The following is a 26,132-nucleotide window of genomic DNA, read 5'->3' as shown; positions in this document are numbered from 1 at the left end:
GAAGCAAGAAAGGTAGAAAGGTTATTTCAGTTGTGTACCACTAAGTGTTCCCCCACCCTTGCAGAAAGCAACTCGTGGATGGTGGGAGAAAGATGTCAAAGAGAATAAAAAGTGCAGAGGATTATTCTGTATTTGTGTATCACCCCGYATCTGCAGCCCCGGGGCGAGCAGAGGAGAGCGTGATGCAGAGGTGGGGAGGAGGGGGTGCCCTGCCTGCCCTGCGCCTGGGCAGGGAGTGGGGAAGGCGCCTGTCCTCTCCCAGCTTATGTAACGATTGCATAAGAGTGCCGGTGCTGTGACTGTCAGAAACTTGTGGGAAGGACGGAATTTTTCCCTCCCTTTGCTTCTTTATGGGTTGAATCAGAAGCCAAGTCTAGGATGCTGTTGTTTACTCCCCTGTGTAGCTGAGGATTCTCCCTCCCCCACTCCGAGGGAGCAAAGGGGCTCCTGACTTTGTTTAATCCTGCCTTGTTTTGCTCTTTATTATTTGTTTTTTCTCCTTCTTCTTTTTCCTTTTTTCCCCTCCTTTGCCTGCATTTATATTTTGATAGCTGCTATTGCTACTAACATAATTTTCAATAATTAAATGTTCTGTCAGTGTTTTCTAAAGCCACCTGGGTGATTACTGAAATGGCACCTTGTTTTAAAGTGGTCTCTTCAAGGCAGAGGGTGCTGCAGAATCTCATCTGATTTTTTCCTTCCCCCATTCTAGCCTTCTTTGAGGATGCTGATATGCATAATCTATAGGTATGACGTCCCAGACGCATAAAACAGCTTAATATGTTAATGTGTTCGGAAGCGGGGTGGCGAGAGAGGAGGAAGGACATGACATTGTCCAATCGGTCCATTAAAAGCTGCAAACCCAATGCTGGTTTTTGCAGGGACCCAGGCGTACACCATTAGAGRGTGTCGTACACCTCCGTCAGTGAATAAATTGCTCCGGGAACAAGAAGTCAGAAGGTGACGGGGAATGCCGGCCGCCTCATTCCCCAGACGAGCTGTTTGCCAGCTGAGCTGGGGTCACTTGGTTCACGTAGCTCGGACAGGCAGTGGCACTTTTGTATAATCCTCGCGGCTCCCTCCGATGCRCCGTGGCACTGATCCTTCCTGCTGCTGCAGCGCTGCTGGTGCAGCGATTTGTTAGCTTCTGGTTGTTACTTGGCTTTGGAGCAGGAGGGGAGCTTTTGGCTCGCCTTTTTGTGCCTTATGAAACGCGTGTAATTACCGGAGACGGGAAAGGCGAGCCGGTTCGCCGGGTTGACGAGGTGATTAGAGCCGTGCCTCCATCCGCCCCAGGGCTCCCCCGGGACCGCTCCCGTCCCACCGGCGCACCCGCGGCGGCTCTTGGGGGAGCGGGGCGGCAGCTGCGGCCGCCGGACGGACAGCGAGAGCCTCGCCAGCCCTCCCAGATGGAGTTCTAATTTCCTTCCTCGCCCCCATCCCTCCCTCCCTCCCTCCCTCCCTTTGACAGCCCTGCCTCCTTGAAGGCAGCAGTACCAGCGCCGAGCTCGCCCCCGAGGGCGATGTGCAGCCGGCGACGGGCGAGGGGGGCGGCGGCCGGGGCACGGAGCTTTGATGGAGGCGTGTGCGCCGCTGGCCGCCGGGGCTTTAGTGGGTGTCGTGGGATTTGTCCGCAGCATATGCGGTGCTGTTAATGATTGAAAAATTACCACAACAATTAGTCATGGATCGCTGAAGGCAAGGCCCCCAAACAGTGTGGACAATGTGATTAAATCCATGTATGTGACAATTAACTCTCCTGCAGGTTTATCCACCAAGGAAATGGGAAGAAGATGGACAAAAAAAAAAAAAAAATGACAGGCGAGAATAATGTGGCAGAATGGACCCGATACAGCTGGCACTATCAATTTTAATCTGACACTGAATTAATCACACTTGGATTAATCCTGTTCTTATTGCACCATACTGGTTGCCTGTTTATTTATATTCTTCCWCCATTGTGTGCTACACAGAGGCATGACGGATTTAATTCCTGTCCGTTCCATGTTCTTAAATTTAAAAGGCAAATCCTTCAGTCATGCCGTGTTTGAGGTAGTCCGTGGTGCAATTATCTCATAAAAAATGAGCAGAGTCCAGATGCACCATGCCATGAATCCCCTTCTGTATCACAGCTGAGTAATTCTCAATAAATATTTGTTCACCCAGTATTCTCACTGGGTAGAGCTAGTCCTGCCTGTCTGTCCAGCCAGCCAGACATGCACACACACAAGTAATGCTTTGCTGGTGCATTTATGTTACCAYTGGGTAAAATTTGGTGCATGTTCATTGGTGGGTCTTGTGCTCATGACTTTATTTTGAGGAAGCAAAAGCAACCCTTTTGTAGTGTTTCACTGTTATGTTTCTTTCTAGACTGTAAATGGAAGAAGGTCTGGTACATGAACCAGAGAAGGCCAGGATAGAAGATCTGGCRTAGAGTTTTTGAAAGATTGAGACTTTTAAAGGAAAAGAAGCGCCAGTGTTTGCCAGATGCTAGTGGAGCCTGGAAGGAGAAACAGTGTGTAACAGTAGACAATCTGCTGAAATGAACCAACCATGTGCCCTTTCCAGCACAGGAAAGGTACTTTTCTGTTTGCTTACTGCACTGTTGCTGTGCCTGCTCCTTCACAAGTCTCTTGTTCACAAAGTGGCAGTTGCTGCTTAATGGWTTGGAGTAACCACAGCTTAATTTTGCCTGTAGCAGCTGCAGACCTGCCTCTTCTTTCTTCTCTCATCATCCTTCCTTTTTTGTCTTTATTTTGTAATCTCTAAAGAATCATTGCAACTTTGAACTCAAGTTGACTCAAGAGATGTGTCTAGTCATGCTGTAAAGTTTTACTGGTGCATGTTAATGCTGTGGTCTGCAATGCTTAACATTTTAAGCATTCAGATTGCTAGTGTGTCAGACCTTTCCTGACTTTCAAAATCCTAGTGAAAACATGTGACATGYGTAACTGTTCTTAAACAAGGTGACTTGAAGGCATAAGTGTTTCCATTGAAAATAAATAAAATCCCTGCTTGTTTACACTGTCAGGGTTTTTATCCAGAGTCCTCTATTGTCAGTAACTTGAAAACACAAAATGAAGTATAGCTCAGCCATCTTTTAGAGTAATGGTTCTTGTCCTGTTTTTGCTACAGAACACAACCTGTACTCCTGTTCTGACCTGTGGGCTTAACCACAAGGAAATGAGCAAGTGCTGTGAAGACAGTGGGCAGTAAAGGTATTGATGACCTTGATATGTAATTCACTGCCCTAGGGAACCTTGTCTTTCTGCTGACAGTGTAGCTTTCAAAAGACTATTCAGTGCATGGAACTAGAGGATGTGAATTGTGCTTCCTGCATCTGATTCTGTGCAAAGGTAGCATACTGCAATGTGGACAGCGYGGATGTCCTATTCACTGATGGAAAAGTCCTAAGTGAAGGTCAGAAGAAATTGTAGTACCTCTAGAACACCAGAAGATTTGCAGTAAGTTCTAGTCAGAATCTCAGCTCACTCTCAGCAATAGTTTAGGACCTCATAGCTAAAATAAAGCCAAATTTGAGATTTCAGTCAGAACTGCTTCTTTCATTGTGTCTTTCAGTCTTCCAGTCACTTATCCCACTTCATATCTTTTTGCATCTGGGGTCCATATCCAGTTGCAGTTCCTTTTTTTTTTTTTTGTCATCTGTTTAAAATTTCCACAGAAATAACAGCCAAAAGTATTTTGAGTGGGGAGGGTTTAAAATCACATATCACCGAATGCTCATGGTGGAAAGATGTGTAGTAAGCAGTGGACATTAGACTATCTGGCAATAGTTTGATTGTCCAATACAATAGAAAAAAGGTTTCTTTTGGGGTTGTTTTTTGTGATGGTGATTTGGGTTTTTTTTAAATCTCTTTTGCCATGTGTTAAAAATAGTTTTAGGTTCTGGTCTGCTCATATCTTCTGGCAGTTCAGAAGAGGTGCTGAGTCTATTATAAACTTGTAGCAGGGAATTGGTAGCTCTGCTGGGCAGCAGRAATAAAATTGACTTTACATCAATATCAGAATTCTGTCTGTCAGGTGACATGAAATGCTAACAMCATTAATTTAATTTCTTCTCTTATCTTTTCCCTGCTCCCCCATTCYCCTGGTACAGTCTGGTGCTTTGCAGTTGAATTTGCTGCTGCTGTTTGATGGATAGCAAATACTTGCTGATTATGTAACTAATTGACAACTATGGAAGTTACTTCTTTATTAAGCAATTTATCAAGTGATGAGAAGACCATTTATGTAGACTGTATTAACATAACATGTACTCAACTATATTGATAGGAGGAAAGTATGAGGTGATATGAGGTGCACTTTTGAAGCAAACTTTATTTTGTTTACCCTGAGACTTCAAATCACAGGGGTATGATGCATTAAAACATTACTGCTTTGGGCTTTTCACACTAGGTGGCCCATTGGCCAAATGCATGCTACATTTTACAAAGTTTATTTAAATTTCATTAAGATTCATCAGACTGATTTGCTGTGCTTGCCTTATAAATTGAGTGAGACGAACTTAAGTCTGGGTGACAAGAATTGAGCTGCCTTGTGCAGTTACAACCTCAGAAAGTGCTATTGGCACACATGAAGTTACTAGTGAACGCTCCGCATGTGGCAGTGCTTGTGATCTGTGTCAGAGCCCTGCATCAYTAAGCATTTTGTGCCTGTGGCCATGGGGTCAAGGAGCGTGGTGGAGTGTGTGCACGTGGTGATTGCCTGGATCAATGTACAAATCAAACCCATGTTTGCTCACTAGCAGAAGAGATGGGTTTGGAATGGAAATGAGGTAAGAGGCCTGCGAGCAGGAGACTKACTGTTCTGAGTGCACAGAACTCGAGGGTGAGATGGTGAACTCCCGGTACCCAAACCTGAAGCATTGAGGGGATTCTTCTGAAACTTTGGAATGAGAACTGTTGATGAAGTGTTCACATTCTGCTTTTCCCTTCTCCCCTCCTAACTGAACCTAAATTTTACTTTTTAATTTTTTTTCTCTGTGAGATTTGGCTGCAAAACACTATTTGGGTCCCCACCTGAATGTTAAATATTGTTCTCATAGGGAAAAGTGACAGTAAAGTGAYAAGAATAAGTGCTGGATTGAATATGTGGAGAAAACACCATGCTTCTGTTGGTGCAGTGTCAACAGTGCTTTTATGAAATATATGGATGTGGATTCCAAAGGCTCATGGCATTGTTAACTTACCTATGGCTTGGCCAWCCTATGAAAAGCAGTGGAGTGTRTTTKCTGWYSCAAATGTGGGTGTCTGTATTTAWCAGCAGTGTGTTACCTTAGGTTGTGCACTCACTGGTAGCTGCAAGCCAACTYGAGTATGGAAGCCAATGAAGATATGTTAGCATTTGGCAGTGCCTTTGCCAGCAAGATCTGTCTTTCTGGACTTTGAGTTGCTGGACTATTTCTATTAATTCAAGGAGGATTTGGACTTGGTAGGAAGTAAGGAGATGTAGAATCACAGAATCATGGAATAATTTGGATTAGAAGGGACCTTAAAGATCATCTAGTTCCATCTCCCCTGCCATGGGCAGGGATACCTTSCATTAGACCAGATTGTTCAAAACCCCATCCAGCCTGGCCTTGAACRCTTTCAGGGACARGGCTTCCACAATTTCTCTGGACAACCTGTTCCAGTGTCTCTCCGTCCTCATACTAAGGAATTTCTTCCTATAAACTAAGATAAACCTACTCTATTTTAGATTGAATTCATTCCCCCTTGTTCTGTCACTACAACTGCTTGTAAAAAGTCTCTCCRTCTTTCCTCTGGACTTGCTCCAACAGACCCATGTCCTTCCTGTGGYGGGSRCCCCAGAGCTGGATGCAGTGTTCCAKGTGSRGTMTCACTGGAGCAGAGGGGCAGGATGATCTCTCTCCATCTGCCACCTCGAAGTTTCTCTGCTTGGAGAAGATTGTTTTCTAATCTTCTTTTGGGCATTAGGTTGGCAATTAAAGCAATTTTTTGCCATGTGAAGCAAAGATAAAGGAAGACAATGCTATTCCTTGTGGTACTGCAGAACAATTCCATATCGTCTATTGAATAGTATTATTTGTAAGGGTTTAAACCATCCCTTGGGCAGATTTAATGATCTGTGGATACTGKTGTATCTACAAGTGTGGAATATGACCTACAAAGGTGGAGTTGGGGTGAATGAAATGGCAGAATATCATATTTTACTCAGGTGTAGCATGGTGGACTCATAATTTTGGGATGTAGCAAGCCAGTGTAAAGGACCAGGTTCCCAGCTAGTGGCTTTCACTAAGTTCTCTTTCTTTAGCCAACAGAGAGGAGAGCAGATTGTAGACGAAACAGCCAGAATATGATCTTTTTTCAATAATGTTTCTGCTGAAGTAAATTGTGAATGAAGTTACCATTTTTTATTCGTCTGAAACGGTTGTAAAAAAGCAGACAATATATARGAAGTATGTAAATATGTGTTTATTTATGTGTCTGTATATATTTATATATTTTAATACATGCATACACAAACTCTTCCTATTTTTTTAAGTGCTAAAAGTGTTTTCTACAGATAACTTCCAAATAAAGACTGTGGGTGTTAGTACTAGCCTTTCTCAAAATKTGTATGTAGAATTGGATGACTAAAGAAGTGGAGAGGAAGGATAGATGATTTATTGTAAACTATTTGTTTTCACTTATGTTAATGGGCATAACTAATTAATGTATTTGACTGAAAAGCCTGGCTTATTCATATCTGGTTTAATTACAGAAAAACTGCTGTTATTAAACTTGCAAGGAGCATGTRATATAAAAGTCAGTATATCCTTTAGATTCTCAAGTTGCATATGCTACCACTTTCTGAAGACAGTGATAAGTAGGATGCAGATTTTCAGCTGATATGCTCTTTGATAGACATTTTCTTTGTGCATTCTGTCACACCATGACAAGCTTGTCAATTTTGCGTGGGTATGAATTCTTTATTATGGGCAAAGAAAGCATTTATGTGATGCTTGTTCATATAGTGCCCAGCATGAATCCTACAAGAAACATCTCTGCCTGTACAGATTTTCCTGGTAGCAGCACTGTCATGTRTTACTGGTGAGCACTAGACAATTCACCTTCATACTTTTGCATTAGCTGTACACCTCCATAATTACTCCCCAAGAATAAAGAAGCCAAATACTACAGCCTTGAGAAAAGTGCTTGGYGTGTATATTTGAAGCATAAAAAACCTGCAGTTGCTAATGCAGTTYAAGGATTTGTATARGACCAATGCTTGTGTACTTGGTCCRTGTACAGCCTGATATACGGAGCATGTTCAGTTTTAATATTTCCTCACAAYGCATTGTGCTGTGCATGAAACTATTTATCTCTCAGGAAATGCAAGTATATTAAAAATACTTTTAACATTTGCCCTTTCCCACTCATAGCTGCCTTGCAAATATCCACCCTTCCTAAGCAGAAGTAAATTCTTTGTCTGGCTGATTAACTAGGAAAAAAATATCTCTTGGAGACCTTTGCGAGGTCATTAGTGAAGCTTTCTCTTCAGAACATGAATAAGCCACCTGCCTTTCATAGCCCAAGGGAGCCTAAAGGCAGTGTGTGTCTTGGAGCACACAACAGAACAGCATCTGCATACTGCCAGACTGATCTGCTAAAAGCCAAGGGAGAGAGAGAATTGATGCCAGGGGTGAAGAGAAATGCTGAAACCTTGCGAAGTGTTAAGCAGTGCTCACCTATTTATTAGACAGCTAATGCTGCCTGTAGCGTTACCAGTGGAGGATAAAAGAAGTGGGGCATGTTGCAGATTGTTAATTGGTCTTAGAGCTGCATGTTGTAATTACTAGCTTACTTTCTTCTCTACAAAGGAAAAAAATATCCCAGAAGGGACCAAAGCTGAAACTGTTTTCATCTGCTAAAAAATAATGTTGTGTTTTATATATTTCTRTTAATTTTTGTTCCTTTGTAAAGGAAGAGAAAAATAATTTTGCTATTAGACTGATAACCTGCTAGAAGGCCCCTGTCTGATTTTGTCACCTTTAATGATCAAATGTTTGTCAGGAAACACAAGTTGTGTGTATGTAATATGTTACTGTCTTAAAAATAATTCTACAACAAAGTTGTTTAAAGTCAACTTGCTGGAAATAYGTGAGCTAATAAATGTTTGTGACTTTTGTTGAGGATGGGTAATTTTCATTTAACTGTTAATTGACTTCTATAATCTTAATCTTACTAAGATATTTCTTTTTTTTCTCTGAGAGCTTCCATTTTAGCATTATGGTCTTGCAGCTTGGTCCTCTGCAGTTATCCAGTTTTTTCAATCTGTGAAATTTCAAACCATGAATCTTTGTTCAGACACACTTTCTCGATTGTGCTCACATTTACTCCATGCTTTACAGGCTGAGGGTGAAAACAATTGCAACATTAAACAGGAGAATAAATTGGTATCTGTTTTATTTGACTGCTTATTCTCAGGAAATATCTTCTCAAATAAATCGGTTCAAAATAGTAAGGACAATGTCTGGTGTTTCTTCTATCCAACAGTCAATGCAATTTTTTACCAGGTATTACCTAGGTAAAGATTTTATTCTTACATTAAATGAGTAGGTAGTTTATTTCCTTTCCAGGCCTGTCTGCTTGCTGCAGGTTGGTTGTAATGGGTTATCAAACAGTTGTGCTAAAACTTGAGTCCTTGTTGCTAATGGACAGATTCATGGGGAGCAGGGGGAGATAAGAARGGATGAGTATCTCAGCCCCATTACTACTGTTAAGTGCAGTATGTGTTCTGATCACGTGCAGGGGGAGTACGTTTGCTGCCCTCTCTCCTCATCATGATTGTTTCCTCCAATCCTGATTTGTGCTTGCAACACAGAAAAGAGAAATCCAGCCTACACTTCAGCATTTCCCTCCTCTATGYCTTCATGCTCCACACCAGCCACAAGGACCTCCTTTACCAGCCCCAGCTCAGCTTTCTCCCCCGCTGGTGTAGCAGATTTACCTCCCACATGAGCAGCAACTTTGGCTTGCTTTCCAGCTTTCTTAGCATTTGGGGTAGAAACAGGTAGAAGGTATTGAAATAAACTTTTGGCTCAGTTTAGTGGAAATGTCACACTACAGCCTCTGTATCATATGGCCTAAGAGCTGCTTCAGGTGGAAGACATTCTATCATGCATTTTTAAAAAAAATTTTTCATATCTAGAAATAAATGAAGCTTTATGTTGGCATGAGCTCTTCCTTCATAAGAAGGCTTGTCTGTAGCTAAGGAATCACTGCATAAATACTTCTTCCTTGCTTAAAATAAAGGCAGTGCCTTGAAAATAATTTATTTGGAATTTCCTTCCTAGCTTATCTGACAACTTAGCATGGTAGTGTTTGGTTGCTAGCGCTCACACTTTGCTAGGAGACAGGACAAGCTTCCAACTGTGCATGCAGAAAGTATTTGAATTTGAATTTCAATTAATTCACGTACAGCATGAAATAAAAATGTCATGTTTGGAGGAGGGGTATTGGTGTTTATACAGTTTTGCCAGAAGACTCACAGAATACATGTTTGGCTTGTACTACAGTGCAGTATTAGAACAAGAAGTGATTGCATTATTAACTGACAAGTCATAAGTGGCCTGGATGCTTTCRTTTGTTCCCATGTAAAACTGCTTTGAAGATTACAGTTCTGTCTGTTATGTCTCTCATCCTTTTTAACATCATATTCTAGTAGATGTTACAACATTATTTGCCCTGTGATAATTCATTGAGCTATCAGCTGCAAATATTTGTTCATCCTAAGGAGGCCAGGCAGGTATAAGAGCAAAAAGTTCAGATCAGGAGGGAGAATATTTTGCAGCTTGAGTTTTTGAGTATATTAGTATTTTATTTTTGATAATAAAGGAATTACAGTCAGAACTGTATTGATTAGTCTGTGTCTGTGTGCACGTGCTCTTGATTGCTTGGCAGCCAGGCTTGACTTGGGTTTTTGGATTGACAGAAGTAATGATGCTGGAAGGCCCACAGACAGGAGAATAAATGGTCCCCAAAGGGCTTTGCTGCTACAAAATATCAGCAGAAATATCTATGCATTCAAACACGCACAGCTTCCACTAGGTGCAAACACTAGTTGTCAGGGCAAGGTTTAGGGCTGCTAATGGATTTTCTCATTAAAATATGGTTTTGAGCTGAAAAAGTTATTTTCATTCAAAATTTCAGCCTCTAAAAGAGCATGGTTGGTTTCTGAGAATTTTTTTGTGATAACACAGGTATTTTTGAAATATTGAATCACTTCTTGTTATGAAATGTTTTTGGGTTTTTTTTTTCACTGTAAGCCAACAAGGTTGAAATATCACATTTCCTGAGTGTTGTTTCTAGAACGTCCTGAAAAAAAATAGCTTTTAAAAACTCATTCTATTAAGGACAGGTTTTATGTCACTGTTTGGTGAAGCCCAAGAGAAAAAAATAGTATGTAAATACTCATATGGTTGTATTAGATGACACCTTGAGGTTCCATCCATCCTGAAAGATTTTATCATCCTATGTGACAGTTTATGAGGACAGGACTTCTTTTACACTCCTGTGTTCTTTGCTCTTACGTGGACAGTTTCAAAGAGCTGCTGCAAAATACTGTGATCTGACCCAGAGTACCATAAAATCATAGCATAGCATTGGATATTCAATGTGAAAAAGAAAGCAACCAAAAGAGCTGGGTAGCAAAAAGAAGAATTCTGTCTAACTTGAATCAGAARAGAGGCTTTGAGACTTGAGATGTATTGCATATACATGACTTTAMGAAGATTCAATCCATCTGCTTGGGGGTTGAAGTTGCTAGACAAAAGAGGTGAGGTGCAGGTAGTGGAGAAGATGAAGCTCTGCAGCTGAGCTTTTTGTAGATGTGAATGAAGCAAAAGAGCTGCACTTCACCTCTTTAAAGATGGAAAAGATTAGTAATTTTAATAAAAATGAAGTGCAGAATTGAAGTTGCTATTTGCAGATCCCTTAATCGATRGATAAGTAACATTCAGGTTTTGCTGCAATCGCATACTTTTTGGATTGGTATGACTGAATTGCTCTCAGTTACAAAATATAGCAATGCTGTCCCATATTCTGACTGGCTTTCCCATTGACTGTGCCATAGAATCATATATACAGGAATTGCCGAAGGGTCTTCCCCTGCTTGCTGCAYCAGCATGTTGAAAATAATGTTTAGTTTTGCTTTTTACCTAAGTTTTGAAAAGTTCATTTGAGGCTTTTACTTTCACTGACATATGTAATATAAAATCCCTCAGGTTCCAAACTAATAGGAGTTTGAGGCTTTTAAGGAGCACGAAATCCAGCACTTTTTTATTGATATGATAGTATTAGTGAAAAATACCCAGAGATCAGTCCTGGCATGTACACTGTCATGCAAACCACTTGTAACTCTTTCTCTCTTTGGGTTAAATGTTTTCTTTGTTTTGTTAGGYCTGGGGGGTTTTATTGATCACCCATTCATTTAGGTGATCTGTAAGGATAGATCTGCAACAACTGCATTGTCAGTCTGTTTGCTCCTGTAGACCAAAAATTTTTGTAGAAGCTGCATTTAACAGGGGGAAGGTGGGGGAAATGTTGCTGGTTTGTTTGTTTGTTTGTTTGTTTGTTTGTTTTCTTATGGCAAAGAGATGTATGACGTTTATATCCAGAGCTTTCACATGAAGGAAAATTGATATAGCCTTTCTAGGTTCATCCTTGAGATGTCCTTTTAAGAAGAGGGGATGTTCTAAAATCCATTGATATTTCTGGCAGCTGAAAACTTAAAAGATCTAGTGATTTTTAATTGAACTAAATGCATTGCCCTACACRCAAGATGTTATTTGAACTTCAAGAAGCTAGGACAATGAACAATGGCAGTGATGCATAATGATGCATTAATAAATCTGTGGTGGCATCTACTCCTTGCTAGGTGCTTACCACAGTCTCAAGTGACAGTCAGATTCTCTGAAGACCTTGCAGTAAAATAGATACATAAATTACCACTAACAGTATGCCATCCTCTAAAAAAATCCAGGAAACTAACTCTTAGTGACTTGCAGGTGTATTTCTRTGTGTTGATAGTGCATCTTTGAGAGTTTTTGAAGACAAGGTATTTAAGCCTTCATTATGAGGAAACAAGCGAGAGAGAGATGAGTAGTAAATTGAGGTATAAAAAACTGGCCATAATAAAGCCTGTCCAAACTGGTTTTTCCATATATCTGTATTTCACCCTAGGCTTTGCTTCTGGCATTCAACATCACTAAGAAAAATTCTTTGGTCGCATTAATCTTTCAAACCTTTTAGTTGTTTGGGCAAGTTAAGGAATGGGAAGAAAATCTTCAAAAGCTCAAGTAAAAGCAATACTGTAGGAGTTTGTGTTAAATCTATTGCCTTTGATTCTTAATTTATCCATGAGCTTTTCTTTTAATAGAGAACTTTTCTACAGAGGAGGGTTTCTGTGACAGCAGTAGTCAGCTGGGCTGGAGGCTCAGGCAACAGAGGACAAGGGAAATTCAAGATAGGAAGTATTGGGTGATTTTGGCAATTTTTGTGGAATAGGAAMACTATTTTTTTCTAATTTACCAAAGTTAACTACGAGTGTCTTAATTGGAATTCATGTAGTATAATATTAAACATGTGCTATTTCAAGCATGATTTAAAGCTACCACCAAATTGGGAAAAAATTAGCTGAAAATGTGGATTTATAATATTGGCATACAGACCATGCAGTCTGTAAGAGTCAAAGAAATGTGCTTTCAAGAGCAGCAGCACTGAAAATATTGGGTGAGGATTAAAATATATCTTTCTGATCTTCTGTTATGTTGCCTGAATAAGTTCATACCCCTTTGAGGCAACGTGCTATAATTCCAGTAAATACTGTGTAATCTTTGGGTAGTGTCTTAGTGATTTCTTTCTCAAAAAACTSTTGATAATCTTAATGAAATGAGAGAAGGGACAGGGATTTTCTTCTGTTGCTGAAAGATCCCTCCTGCCATCTTATAATAGGACCCAGGTGATTCCTGCCCTGAAGGAGATTTCAGCTGGGGGCTCCAGTGACRTGGCCAAGTTCTGCTGGTTGAAAAGGTCTCTAACCTCAGCAGTTTGTTTTATTTCTATGACAAGCTTTTGCTCTCCTTCAAGCCAGTCAGTCCCTGGCCTGTCTGGGATGTGTGAGGCAGCAGGTATGCATTTTGTTAACGGTAGAGCTTGGTTAATGGCCAGTCACCCACAAAAGTTGTGCTGGCAGACCCAGGGGGAAAGCGGGAGGCCCCCAGTGCTTGAGGCACCTGCTGGGGGAAGGCAGGCGTGAGTGAGCAGTGACCTCTTGCCCCAGGCACAGAGCAGAAGGGACACTCAGATGCAGAGGCTGAGGCTCCCTGCCCAGAGGCTCACAGTGAGGAGGTGAATGCTGGTTCTTGAGTGTGTGTGGCTTCCTTGGGCCAGGGTGCTGGCTGAGGAGGGTCTGGGCACAGGCTGAGGTGCATGAGGTGAGAATGGCCGCTGCACCCCTGGGGAGCTTACTCTCACTCTGGAAGCTGAAGATTTCTATTCATGAGCTTTCTGATAAACAGACTTGGAATGAATTACTATTAAATGCTCTTGAGGGGTTTTTTTTTGTTGGTTTTTTTTTTTTCCCTCCAGGTTATTGTATGATTGTTCTGACCTTTTCTCTCTGTGCTGGCACGTAATAGTATGACATGATAGACTGCTTGCAGCCAGCCTGGTTTCTAGAATTACTTGCTAGAGCTTCGGTGGTTTATCCTTTGTGCACATCACTAAATGTTCTGCTTTTGCATCTTGGAGTATTTGCAGTCTTGCCTTAACCTGCATTTTGAGGAGGGGGAATTCAAAGTAGAGGTTTTAATGTCATTATTTGTAATATCACTTAGACGGTCTTTTAAGAAAGCTTCCAAATTCACCCCCCTTATATGTACAGCTTTTGTGCATCGCTGCTACCACACCCTGCTCTTCAGAATTGGCCTGTGACTTGTTTCTCTGTCCTTGATTTTWATTTCCTCTCCTCTTTTTCTAATGGCAGTTATTCCCAGTTTTTCTGTGCCAGAAAGTTGAGAAGAATCATCTTCTGTGGCACTATACTGCTTGTCAGCTCTTTCCAATCCTGAGTTTTAATGAACAGTTTAGGTCTTTGCCTTTGTGCTCCTACCTCTGCGGTTTTGCTGCTGTGCTGGATCTCTCCCTAGGTGAGCAAGGGAGTACTTGGCAGAAAGACAGGAGTTCTGTCTTTCCTGCCTAAATAATTTCCTCTGACTGCATTTATCCAACCCCGTCTTTCTCATTCTTTCTTTACTCTCCTAAGAAAGCTAAAGAGAAATGTTGCATCCCTAGGCCCCTTTATACTCGTTTATGTATCTGTATTRTAACAGCAGTGCTTAGCACTTGCATAATCTTGCTCCTCTGCATAATCACTGTAATCATTTATGCATCTGTTTTGTAACATGAGTGGGTCAGATTCTGAGATGAAACAGAGCAGTTCTGTCTCTCCACTGTGTTTGCTGGTTCAGCCAGCACTCGTCATCACTCCTCAATGTTTATTGTGTGTAGTGTTTATGTGTTAAAACACGGGGAGCCAAATTCTTAAGGAGTGCCTTTCATTCCTTTGATTTTTGTGGAGTTGTTTTCACACAAAAGGTTCCCGGTTTTCAGAGGGGGCAGCAGAGTAGGGGTGACACAGCTGGATTCAGGTTTGTTCTCTCTAATCATTTTAGGCAAGGTGAGCAGGTGGTGTTTATACTTGTGGTGAGGAAARCTGAAATTCCCTCCTGAGCCACGGATCATGGGATGCCTCGAGAGCCTGACTGTCCTCTGCTCTCCTCTTCAGACTCCTACTGCACTGCAGATAAGCCTGTGAGGCATAAAGGCCCTCTTTCCTAATCTGAGGGCTGATAAACAGCTGATAGAGGGAGCATTTCCTCACAGGTTTCTATATTAAGGAACCATTTGGATGCTCACTGCAGCAAGCAGAGATTCTGTGGAGACAGTGTGAGCAATGTGTGTGTTAAAGAGGTCAAAGAGCTGCATCATCTGTAGTCATTACKGCACAGCGCTGTGCGGGGAGTGCAGCGCCAGAGCTGGCACCCTGGAGGAGCAGCTCTGGGTGGAGCTCTCTTCCTCCTCCATCACTCTCTTCTTTTCTCAGTGTTGACCTAGTTTATTAATGTTAATTTTATTAGTGCATCTGCTTCATTTTTGTGATTATTAAATGCTTTTGGGGCTCCGTAATTTGATTATTTCAGTGCCTTTCTTGATATAATTGAAGCTCGAATGAATGTAGCCTGAAAACATRCTTTATTTTAACTTGATAAATCTTGTAAGCTAAACCAATTTGTGTTAATACTTTTTTTCTTTTTGCAACCTTGCGCTTATGTAATTTGTTTAGCGGTGAAATATTTTTTTTCCTTTTTTTTTTTACCCAGAGTGCCTGAAACTGTGGCGTATATCTCTACTAGATCTCTTTCTGTCTGAAAGTTTTAAACAGTTTACGTTTAGGATCTTATGTACCATATCCCATCTCTGTCATAGGAGGCTAACAATCCAATTAGACGTACGTTGACTGACCCCATCCATTCACTTGCATCAATGCCTCCTACTGTATTAGCTTCTCTTATAGTATCTTTTATCTCTGTCCTTTCACATTACAGCTCGTTCATTTCATCTCAGATGCCGATAATTTCGTCATTCCCTGTCTGCGCCACAACTTTCATAGCCTTTCATTTTCTGCTGCACTTTTTTTTTCTCCTCATCTTTCATTGCTGCTGTGAACCAGAATTGTTTTCCCATGGTACTGGGGGAAGGTTTCTAGTGCCAAAAAGGAGAGTTTCAGACACACATCTCTATGAAAAAAAATGATTGGAACTCCTTGATGCTCCTCCTGGGTGGCTCATCTTGGTGCCTTGTTCGCTTGCTCAGAGAAGCAGAGCAGATCTTTCCTCTTTGGCCTTATGTGAGTTGCACCTACTCTCTGAGTGAGTGGGGCAGCAAGATGCTGGCTGCATGYGTGCATGGCTCCTCCTTTGGGGTGCTGGCAGTGTGCAGGCAGTGCCCACAACTTCTCAAGAACATAACCTTGGCATCTACTTTTTGTGRACAGGCAGGGAATGAAAGGGAGATAGGGTTGGTGAGTGCTTCTCCAGGGAGGTCCAGGGGTTGTCCCAACACGTAGGAGCCACCTCTTGGGTTAAAAGGCCTAAAAGTGATGCTGGCTCACCATGAGGCAACTTAAGAAGTTCTTTCAACTCTTGAGAAAACGCTTGTTGTACATTTAGTCTAAAAATGTAATGSCTCATTTCCCTATGCCTGTTCTTGTTTCAGCATCTCTAATAATGGCTTTGCAGTAGTTTAACTAACTTGTTTGGGGTATATACCTCTTCATAGATCATTGGAATCATTATATTTTGATTAGAAAGGATTTAAATCACAGTTCAGCTGAGTACGTATTTTGATATCTTCAATATTATAGACCAATGACTTGGTAGMATAATGTGGATTACTCTAAAATATGCTGTTGACCTTCTTCCATTRGGAAACTGAGAAAACCTGACTTCTGGCTGGACAAGGATAGGCAGTGGGAGTGGAGGACTTGAAGGGACTGTTAAGCATGTTCTGATGCCCTGGAGAATTTCCATTACTGCTTTGGATCTAGTGGAATGTGTCTGTGCAAGCCACAAGGCTATACTGTCCAGTCACCTGTGCTGTGGCATTCGTCTTTTTCACTGTCTGTGTAATCAAAACTTGAAGGTGTTTGTTTTCTTTCCTCAGTGTGAATTCAAGCACTAGAAGAGTAACAGTTTGTTATGGTGCAAAAAGGTCTTATAACCTTGCCAGAGATTTTCTGTAATTAAAAATTAAATTGGAAATATCAACACCTATCCTGTTTGTTGTACTGATTCCTCTCAATTTTCTGATAAATATCAAGGTTATGACARAAAGGGGCCAGGGGAGTCAGTGGTTCAGGGGATTAGTAATTGGATTCAGAGCCTTTCATCTTCAGGTTGCCAGTTCCTACCTGCACCTGGCCTAGATAGGTAGTGACCAAAACTCACAGTCTGGGTGCTGTTTAGTGACCTATGTGAAATGCATTTATATTTGCTGGCTGGGCATATCACCAGTCCCCTGGGAACGACTGGCAGTGATTGATACCCTTTGTGTTTTCTCAGGAAGGCCAAAACCAAATCAAGCTTTTTTTTGTARAAGCAATACCCCAAAACCAGAGTGGTCCTGGAAGCTGTCCTCATGCCTATCTCAGATGTATGGGCTTTCTGCAATAAGCAGGGGGTCTTGGTAAAGGGAGTTTGTCAGTCAAGTACCTTTGATTTATAATATGTTCATATTAAAATGAAAATACGAAAATATGCTCAGAAACAATCTCTGATGCAGAACAATTAGAAAACCTTCCACATCAARCTTTACCAGGTAGGGAACTTTCATCATGACCTTACTTACTTTGTAATATGCTCTAAAATTTAATGGAAAAAAATTAGAAATACTCTAAACTAGTATTAAAATAGTGTAATGTACAGGGTAGAATATATAAATGTCTAATGCTCAAACATTTTAAAGTTTTCTGGATTAATGGTTTGCATTTTAAGATGCTGCTACTGAAATGCCAGTTTGAATTAATCTGTGTTAGTTCTCTCCTGAAATACTTTCCAAAAATCKTTGTGAAATTAAGTGATTGCACTCCAGGACAAGCAAAGATGTTTCTTTTTGAGTTTAAGAGGAAACATTTGGCATACATGCTTCTAGCWTTCCCTACATGGTATGTGTGCTGAATTGCACCTAGGAAACAGGTAGGGAAAAGTGCTATTTTTGATCACCCGAAGAAAGCAATTCTTCCCCRTAAATAAAGCAGCTTATGTGGGGGTTTCTGGACAGTGATTACTCTTCGTGGTAGAAATATTTTAGACAGTTGACAGAGCTGATAGGCTGTCTACAGTAAAATAGACSGTTCTGTCTGTGTTGGTGAAGTAGATGGTGGTAGTGTCTTACAGAGATGCTATTTGTACTTTCATCTTTTGCAGCAAGATTTGTAAGACAGTAAGAGCAAATCACACAAGAAAAGTGGGAGACTCAACCCAGCCATGTTACATGCATCAGGATTTCAAAGATAGGTGGACYTTTTGCTTGGCAAGAATTGAACCCTCAGATTCCAGTGGAGACGGGTAGATTTCTTATTTTGTATAGCTTGAGATTCCTATATGTCCCTTAACAGTGGGCTTACTCAATGTTTAGTGTTTGTGGTTTTGTGCAGAGGGAAAACCAGACAGAAAAGGCTGTTATAGATTGTAAGTTTGCAAAGATAAAAGGCAGGTTGCACCTGTTGCAATGCCTAAGTAGATTTTGGATACTAACAAATRGGATTGGAATTTTCCTGTGTAGATAGAAAGAGGAGAGAAAATATCTCTTAATTATCCCCCTAAAATAAAGATTAAAAATATTTGAATGATGAAGGCAAGGAACTGTGGGKTTTTTTCTTCATAATGTTAATATGCCATATTGTGGTGTAATTCCACTTCTGCCAGTTAAAAGCTTATTAAGCTGCCATCATAGTAAATAGGTTATTAACATTGAAAGTGAATGTCACCAGCATCATTGAAAATTCTTTCAATTCCCTTAATATCTCTTAAATGCTCAGTGAAATATACCGATCTGTTTAAGTTAGGGATTTGAGAAATTATRTCCTTAAAAAAATTCAGAAAAATCTTTTTTGTCACTACATTTTGCATTTCCCAAGAGTAAAGAATCTGAATGCTTGAATGTAGTATTTAGAAATCTATCCACCCAATAATTYGTTTGACATTGCTTCATTTGGAGTCAAATTGCTTTTCTTCTTCCTATTTCCTCATATCCTGCTGAAGTTGACTCCAATTTAGAAATAATATGCCCAAATTACTTCAGCTTGGTTTTCAAAAAGCAAATTTGCTATTTTTCTGATATTTTTAATGGGGCTATAAGAAGTTAAAACCACTATCAGAGTATGATCCAGAAATCCTTCTGTTCTTGATGAAGAAGACAGTCATACTTAGTAACAGAGGGATCAAAGATAATCTTGGATGCAGCTATTCAATTTGCATACTTGAAAATCAAGAGTAATTCTCCTGAAATTTATGGATTTTAATCCTCACCAGAAGCAGTTCCAAAGCARCAAGCTGAATGTAAATCATTGAATGCTTAGCTTTTTAATTTGACTTGGTTTTGAAATATTTATTTTAGAATTTTTTTCTACCTTTCCGGGCAGACAAATCATCAAAGCTACAGAAACAAGCAAAGAAGTTGTTTGTATAATCATTTCAGATGTTAAAACTCTCCCTACATAGAAGTTTTGTTTGTTTTTTTCTTGGATTGCTGATTGTGGCTGTGTTTTGGCAGTGTTGAARCTTCTAAACAGAATATGTCAATGGCATGGGGCAAATGCAAAATGGCAAAAGAATAAAGCAGAAGGTAATGCTGCAAAAATGACATTTTCTTTGTACTATACTGACCTTTTTTGAAATGCACCATCTTTAAAGGACACAATGGTATCTTTCAAATCCTCTGTCCCCTCACAACTTACTCGGTAATTTTTAGCTTATGCAGAAGAGTTAGGCTAACCTTCACAAGAGTAGAAATCATTGCTCATGAAATAGCCCCAAAACCATAGCATTGCTGTGGGTAAAAAGTCACAAAGTCTATTGTTTTATGTGAATTTAAGTCATTTAGTGCAAGTTGTCCTRAGATATTTGAGTGTTGTGATGCTCTGTGTCTAATGGGAGTTGGTCYCTGGTGCTGCAGGAGCTGTTTAGCTCCTGTAAAAAGGAGGGAAATTTGCTCCTAGGCACTTTTAAAAAGTGAAGGATGATGGAGCACCAAGATATAAATGGTCCTTGGTGGACTGTAGAGTAGCACATAGAAAGGGCCTCASCATCCTTATGGAGCATGTGTTATATCACTTTATGACTCAGTTCCTCATCTGCAAACTGGGATTAAGAATGCTTCTTTCCTTTCATAAGAATGCTTCTTTCATCTGTTTAGGCTTTAACCTCCTTGGAATGTTTAGAGTTTGTTTATGGAGTACTCGGGGAGATGGGTCTGCAGTCCTGTATGAGACATCTCTTTCCACCAGGCCATTGCAGTAATAGACAATCAGGACAGTCTGCAGTATCTGGATTCTCTTGAACAGTTTTTAGCAAAGCATATGTGATATTTGCTTTATATGGTCTGAGTGTTGGAGCAGCAGAGAATGCAATGTCTGGACTCACTTGAGAGCCATATAACATTTTTTTAAAAGCTTCCTCAAGCACCACSTCACATATGTGGGCTTAAAAACCCTTTTCTTGGGAAAATATTCCTGCGACAGGCCTTTGGAAAGAGGGAAGAGGCTGTAGCTTCAGTCACGGCGTTGAAATGCTGTTATGTGATCTGGAGTAGCTTCACAGCTCTGTGTTTCTGTGTGTTACTCTCCATTTGCCAGGTATGCAATTTAGCCAGCTCTAAAGTTTTCAGAACCTCTGTTCAGTGCAGAAAACTATGGCACTGCTAGTTCCTTATTTCAAAACCTAAAAAGCTGAGTGTGTATTTAATATTACATTTAATATAGATTTCACATTGTTCATTTTTAATATATGTCAATYTTTCAGAATTTGCTTACTACTGCAACCTGGTACTAAAAACCCTTGTTTTGAATTTTTAGTCTTTGGAGGAAACTAGTTGGTTGAAGCTTACTGCCTGGGTCACACAGCTGCTTCCAGCTCCTTGCCATGATTTCACCCTCACTAGAAGCAATACAAGTTGTAGTCAAAGACATCACAGATGATGCCAATTTAAAAAAGATTCTTTAAAATGTTAGGTGTGGGTTAGTTTTCTTTGCTTCTGCTCCTAAGCCATATCTTCAGATTGCAAAAAGGGCTAAACATCAYTTTTTAAACCTCTGAAAGCTGTAGATTCTCATGTCAGAATCTGGGAGAAAAAAMCAAGTCAGCTAAATATGGAAAGACTTGGTGAGCTGGCAGCATAGAAAGACATTTTCTTTTTTTTCTGGTTTAGAAATTTGAAACAAATTAGTTCCTTCCCCTCCTGAAGTGTTTCTAGATCTGGGATCTATTCATCCTAGACCCTTTGTTTTTTAAAAGCAAATCCCCAGAATAAACGCTGTGAAGTAGTAAAACCAGAGCTGAATACATGAAACTGTCTTTACATGCTTCAAGATGTGTTTTAACATGAATCCTGGATTCAAAGTTGTCATTCTGGGCCATGGTTACAGTAAAAAAAAAGGAGAAGAAATGTGTTTGTTAGGAGGATTTAACAAGAAGGCTTCTTTTAGCTTCCTGGGGAAAAGGAGGTGACGAGTGAAATGGAATTTGGGACTGACCCTGTGTTCTTCACTCCCATTTTTGTAGTTCTTATAAACAAGTCTTGGTCTTTTTGTATCCTATAACTCCTGAGTGTAATAAAGAGACAATGTGGTAGGTGCAAGTTTCAGTTCTCCAGATGGTGTGTTTTATAAAACAATACCACAGGCAAAAGAAATAACCTTTGTACTGCCAAAGAACTGGAGTTGCAAGGGAACCACCCTGCTGGAGAGAGCCCACATAGGGTATTTATAAATTGTAACTAAATTCAGGAAATGATGGAAAGGGAAACTGGGTTCTAATGGCCATGCTTCCTTTTTTTCCATAAAGCTTTACATTAATAAAATAATCAGAACATGTAAAGCAAACAGCTGTCCCAGAAGCTCTTCCTGAATGTGAATTGCAGGGTGAAACAACTCAGTTTTTTCCAATTGCTGTTCAGTCAGCTTCTTGAGAAATGGTAAATGAGCAGAAAAGAATGCTGGAGGAATTAGCTCTTCAGGGTCTCCTTTCATTCATCAAAGAGATGTGTTTTCAAGCTTAATATAGTTTCACATGCTACCATCAGCAAAATCATTACTTTAAGAGGTTTCCAAAGTTAGTAGGGAATTAAGAGAGGCAWGATCTAAAACTCCAAAGTCAATCATAAAAGAAGTCAAAGATTTCCTTTGATATCCTATTTGTTTTCCATAGGTCCTTCAGTAAAGATATGAATTGTTGACTATAACCAGAACAAGGCACAGTTTCATGAGTAAGAACATTGCCAGAACAAACCATCAGCTTTAGGAGGATGGGAGAAATCTTGTTCTGAAACYGGAAAATGAAGCTGTCAGCCAGAATTGAGTTTGTTTTATTGTTTTACTTATTTACAGTTCTGCTTCTTTTTATTCCAGTGTTTCTATGTTTACCTAATGAACATAGATTATTCACTTCATTGATCCTTGTACTTTTATCTCTTCTGATTTCTACATGAGTTGATCAAGTAGCAGTTCAAAGCAGCTTATTCTTCAGAGTGGGCTAGCATGCTTTTGGGACAATTCCTTGGTCCAGCTCAAGTTGGGAATTCATRACTTGGTGGGCTTTGGCTGCACTGCTGGGGGTAATTTAGGATGTCAGTACATGATGCCACATTAGTGTAGAAAAGGCTTCACCTTTCTCTTTGGAGATATTAACAGCCCAACAGTATGACATTGTTCTGAGTAACCTGCTCTAAGTGCCCTGGACTGGGCAAGAAGGGTTTGACTAGGCAACCACCAGTGGTTTATTCCTGCTGAAGCTGTTCTGTGAAGGAGATTGTATTGGGTAATAGATGATATCTTATACTTTTCACTCAGGAATATCTGAAATAAGAAGGTATCCACAAGTACTCCATGTGTGATGTGTCTACTCACGGAACTCAGACTTTTTCTTTGCTCTGAATCAGTTAAATTGCATTCAGTCTTAGTTTCAGGCTTGGAAGTGGCTTGACTGGAAGATGTTTGCCCACCATCTTGRTTTGTGCAAGACATATTTCTGGAGATAAAGATGGGTGATACTAGCAGGAGAAAAGTTGGTAAGATCGGGGGGAAACAAAAAGGACAAGAAAAATGAAAGATGAATTACCTCTCTACCATCCTTGAAAGAAATACCTTGTGGAGTGATGGCCCCCATTGTGGTAATTAACTTGTAACAACTATTAGGGGTTAAGTTTTTATTATGGATAAAGGATGGTTGTTCAAAGTAACCAATCACTTTGGCACAGTTTTATTTACATAARTAAAAGTGATACCCATCAATTAGGACAAATAGAATAAATTCCAGGGACTAGCAGTTCTTTTGCCCCAAAATTATAGTTCCTGGCATCAGGAAGATGTTTTCTCATTATGTMCTGAGGAATACTTAGGCAGACCTGCTGTAGTGCATAGCTGTCAGAGGAAGTGCCAGCAGATACGGACCTTCAAATGTGATRGGTCTCATCATTTCTATCCAGTCAACGAGTAATTTAAGCAGCACTTTGTCAGGGCTGGAAATAGAGCATTTAGGYAATGTCAATTGAGACAGCATGAGAATGCTTTGGATACATTTCTCTTTACTCTAGGAGAATGCAGCACAGCATGGATATTTGGTGGGAAAGAAAGGCATGTTATATATTGATGCTAGCTGGTTAATTCTTTTTTTCCCCTTGTTTTCCCATTCCATAGCTTGTCATACCTCAGTATTCAGTTAGTTACATATGCTTAATTAAAAAAGCAGTTTCTGATTGATTCYGAAATTAATATTGCTCGTCACGCACTTTGCTTCAGAGATTGTTGATGGATCAGCTATATGGTTTTTCAGTCAATGCCCAAAATTTACAGAGCTGTTTCTTTTGAATTGTTTAAAATTCCTATTATATAATGCTAATTAAGGCTATTTTTAGTAATTATGTTCCAAAAATGGAATAGACTGCATGAAGTGGGACAAGGCTGTTTGGGAATTTAAAACACTTTTGGATGTTCAAAGGYGAGATGGTATCACGAAAGCCAGGTTGTAACAACAAATTACTGACTGTGCTCTTGGTGCTCAAGAGCAGCTTTGTGGAGTAAGGCTAAAAGGAAAAATGTATATTTAAAGAATGTATGCTTTTGTACTCTTTTCTACWGAAAAAGGCTTTGTAGTCTCAACAAAGGATTTTATTTTGCAGGCTACACTCTTTAACAGTCTCTGTTCTCTGCTGCTTGAAGTTTCAGATTATCTTAAGAGCTGGTCATCTTTGAAATCTGACCTGGCTAACCTTTTTCTGTAAAATGCAGCAGTACTAACCAATCAGAAAAAATAAAGAGATGCTTTCAAAATTTGACACTGTTGATTGACAGTATTGGTGTTGTATGACAGTTTTATAAGGATGGTGGAATAGCAAAATTATTCCTTGAATCCTACCAAGATGGCATTTTTCCATTTTTCTTGTAAATATTGGCCATAATGTGTATAATAATTTAGCTACATTACAGTCTCAGGCAAAAAAAAAAAGCCTTGAGGGTATCAGAAAGATTTCAGGCTTTTGCTTAGCCATTTTTTTATATACAAAAAAKTGTGATGCATGTTCTTATTAAATACATTTGTGCTTTCATGTATTCTGCTCATCATGCTCCAGTATTGGATCAATGAATGTATGAATGACCGCTGATCCTGGATGTTGTTCAGTTGATGGTTTTATTACATGGTAATGCTTCAAACCAGCACACTTGTGAAYAACAAATAAACGAAAAGACCAAAAAGTAGTGAACTCTGCAGTTTAGGCACATCCATTCCAGTCTCTGTACACTGTGCACAGCTGCTGTCAACAGTAGAGCACAGACACTTTCTGTTATACTATTAAGAGCATATTTAATAAAGATATAATGTATAATTGTACTTTCTGGTGTAGCATGTTCCTTCCCAGAGAAGTCAGAATTTGGTGGTCTCTTTAGGTGTTTGGTGAACACTCTGTTCACCATCTTATGTTCTTTATTCACACTGTTTCAGAAGCATAACTGCATGCAGTCAAATGTTCACACATGATGAACATTGCACCTTAAGTTTTGCTCACAGATATTCCCATTTAAATAAAAGAAGGGCAAATCTGATGATTCTTTATTTTCAATGCCTTTTTTTCCCCTGACAAGTTTATTCTTAAGCAAAACAAAATAGTATCTGAAACGTCAGTGTATTTCTTCTAGAAGTCTTGGGAAGAAGAAACCTTTAAATATGTGATCTTTGGGATCTGTTTGCAAATACAGTACTGCCTTGATAGCTGTGTCCTCCTCTATGGGCATTGTCATAAATGGAGCTCAGGGAAAAGAGAGGGTTTATGTCACAGAAGAGAGCAAGTAAGGTGATGCTTATGAGAGTGCAGCTCTTTCTTTTTATCCATGGCATTTGGTCCTGAGAGTAAGATCAAGGTAGAATCCAACTGCTTTGCCTTACTGTCTTCTCTGCATTGTTGTTTTACAGGGTTATCCACCACTTCTCTTCAGGTCTGGATTGTTCTAGGCCTGACTATATCATGTATTTAGGCATGTCATCAAGTTTTGCCAGAAGTTGATTAAAACATGAGGGAGCTTTGAAGCAGTCATGTTTTCCTAGCTGCTTCCCAAATGAGAATCATGACAGGAAAGATGAACAGAGCCATACATGCTTCCTTYATTTCCAACAGAAGAAAATCATGCAAGAAAATCTTGCATCTTGTGTCTGTCTGTGCTGATAAACCTGAGTAGTGAAAATGAGTAATGAGTAACTGTGTTAGTGGTGATGACAGTGCAACCTCATTGGACATTACTGAGCACAGGTAACTGGAATCCTGCAGTACTATCTCATTCTTATGTGCTCTTGATTTTTTAGCTGTTAGTACTTAAAAGTGGTAGAGATCAGAAGGCCATACTTTCTAATCTTTGATTCYTACTACTGGTACCCATAATGAAAAGATTCTTCTTTCTGAGGGGCCAAAACCCAAAACTTCCTTTGAAAATAATGCGAACAAGAGGTTATTTATCTTTCTTTTGAAATACAATCATATATCTAGATTTTGTATTACATTTTAAAAAGTGTACTGCTAAGCTCTATATGTRTTTATAGATTTTTACATGTTTGAAAATCTGGGGGGTCTTGATAGCTGTTGTATTACCCTATTTCATTATTGTACCTGTTCATAAAAGCGTAGAGGTATGAAGCAAAATGAGAAGTGTTAATGTAGCATTATCTAATGTTTGTCCTTTCAGCATGTGCTGCTAACAGCCACCACCTCTCTCCAGRCTGCAGTTTGGGTTTAGATGAGGTGAATCATGAAAGTGCAGTACTCAGCAGAAAGGCAGGTGATACA

The 26,132-nt window shown here is 39.9% G+C and overlaps 1 protein-coding gene across 5 annotated transcripts in view; it reads left to right on the top strand.

The window, feature by feature from the left end:
• Positions 1-26,132, top strand: part of FARS2 (phenylalanyl-tRNA synthetase 2, mitochondrial) — a 231,259-nt gene that overhangs the window by 88,949 nt on the left and 116,178 nt on the right. The gene's annotated exons all lie outside the window — the stretch shown is intronic.

Source organism: Malurus melanocephalus, unplaced genomic scaffold (assembly GCF_030028575.1).
Source record: "Malurus melanocephalus ecotype Western Australia unplaced genomic scaffold, MMel_1.1 scaffold_103, whole genome shotgun sequence".
Classification (NCBI taxonomy): domain Eukaryota; kingdom Metazoa; phylum Chordata; class Aves; order Passeriformes; family Maluridae; genus Malurus; species Malurus melanocephalus.
The sequence above is the reverse complement of the archived record's forward strand: the minus strand, read 5'-3'. Positions and strand labels throughout refer to the sequence as shown.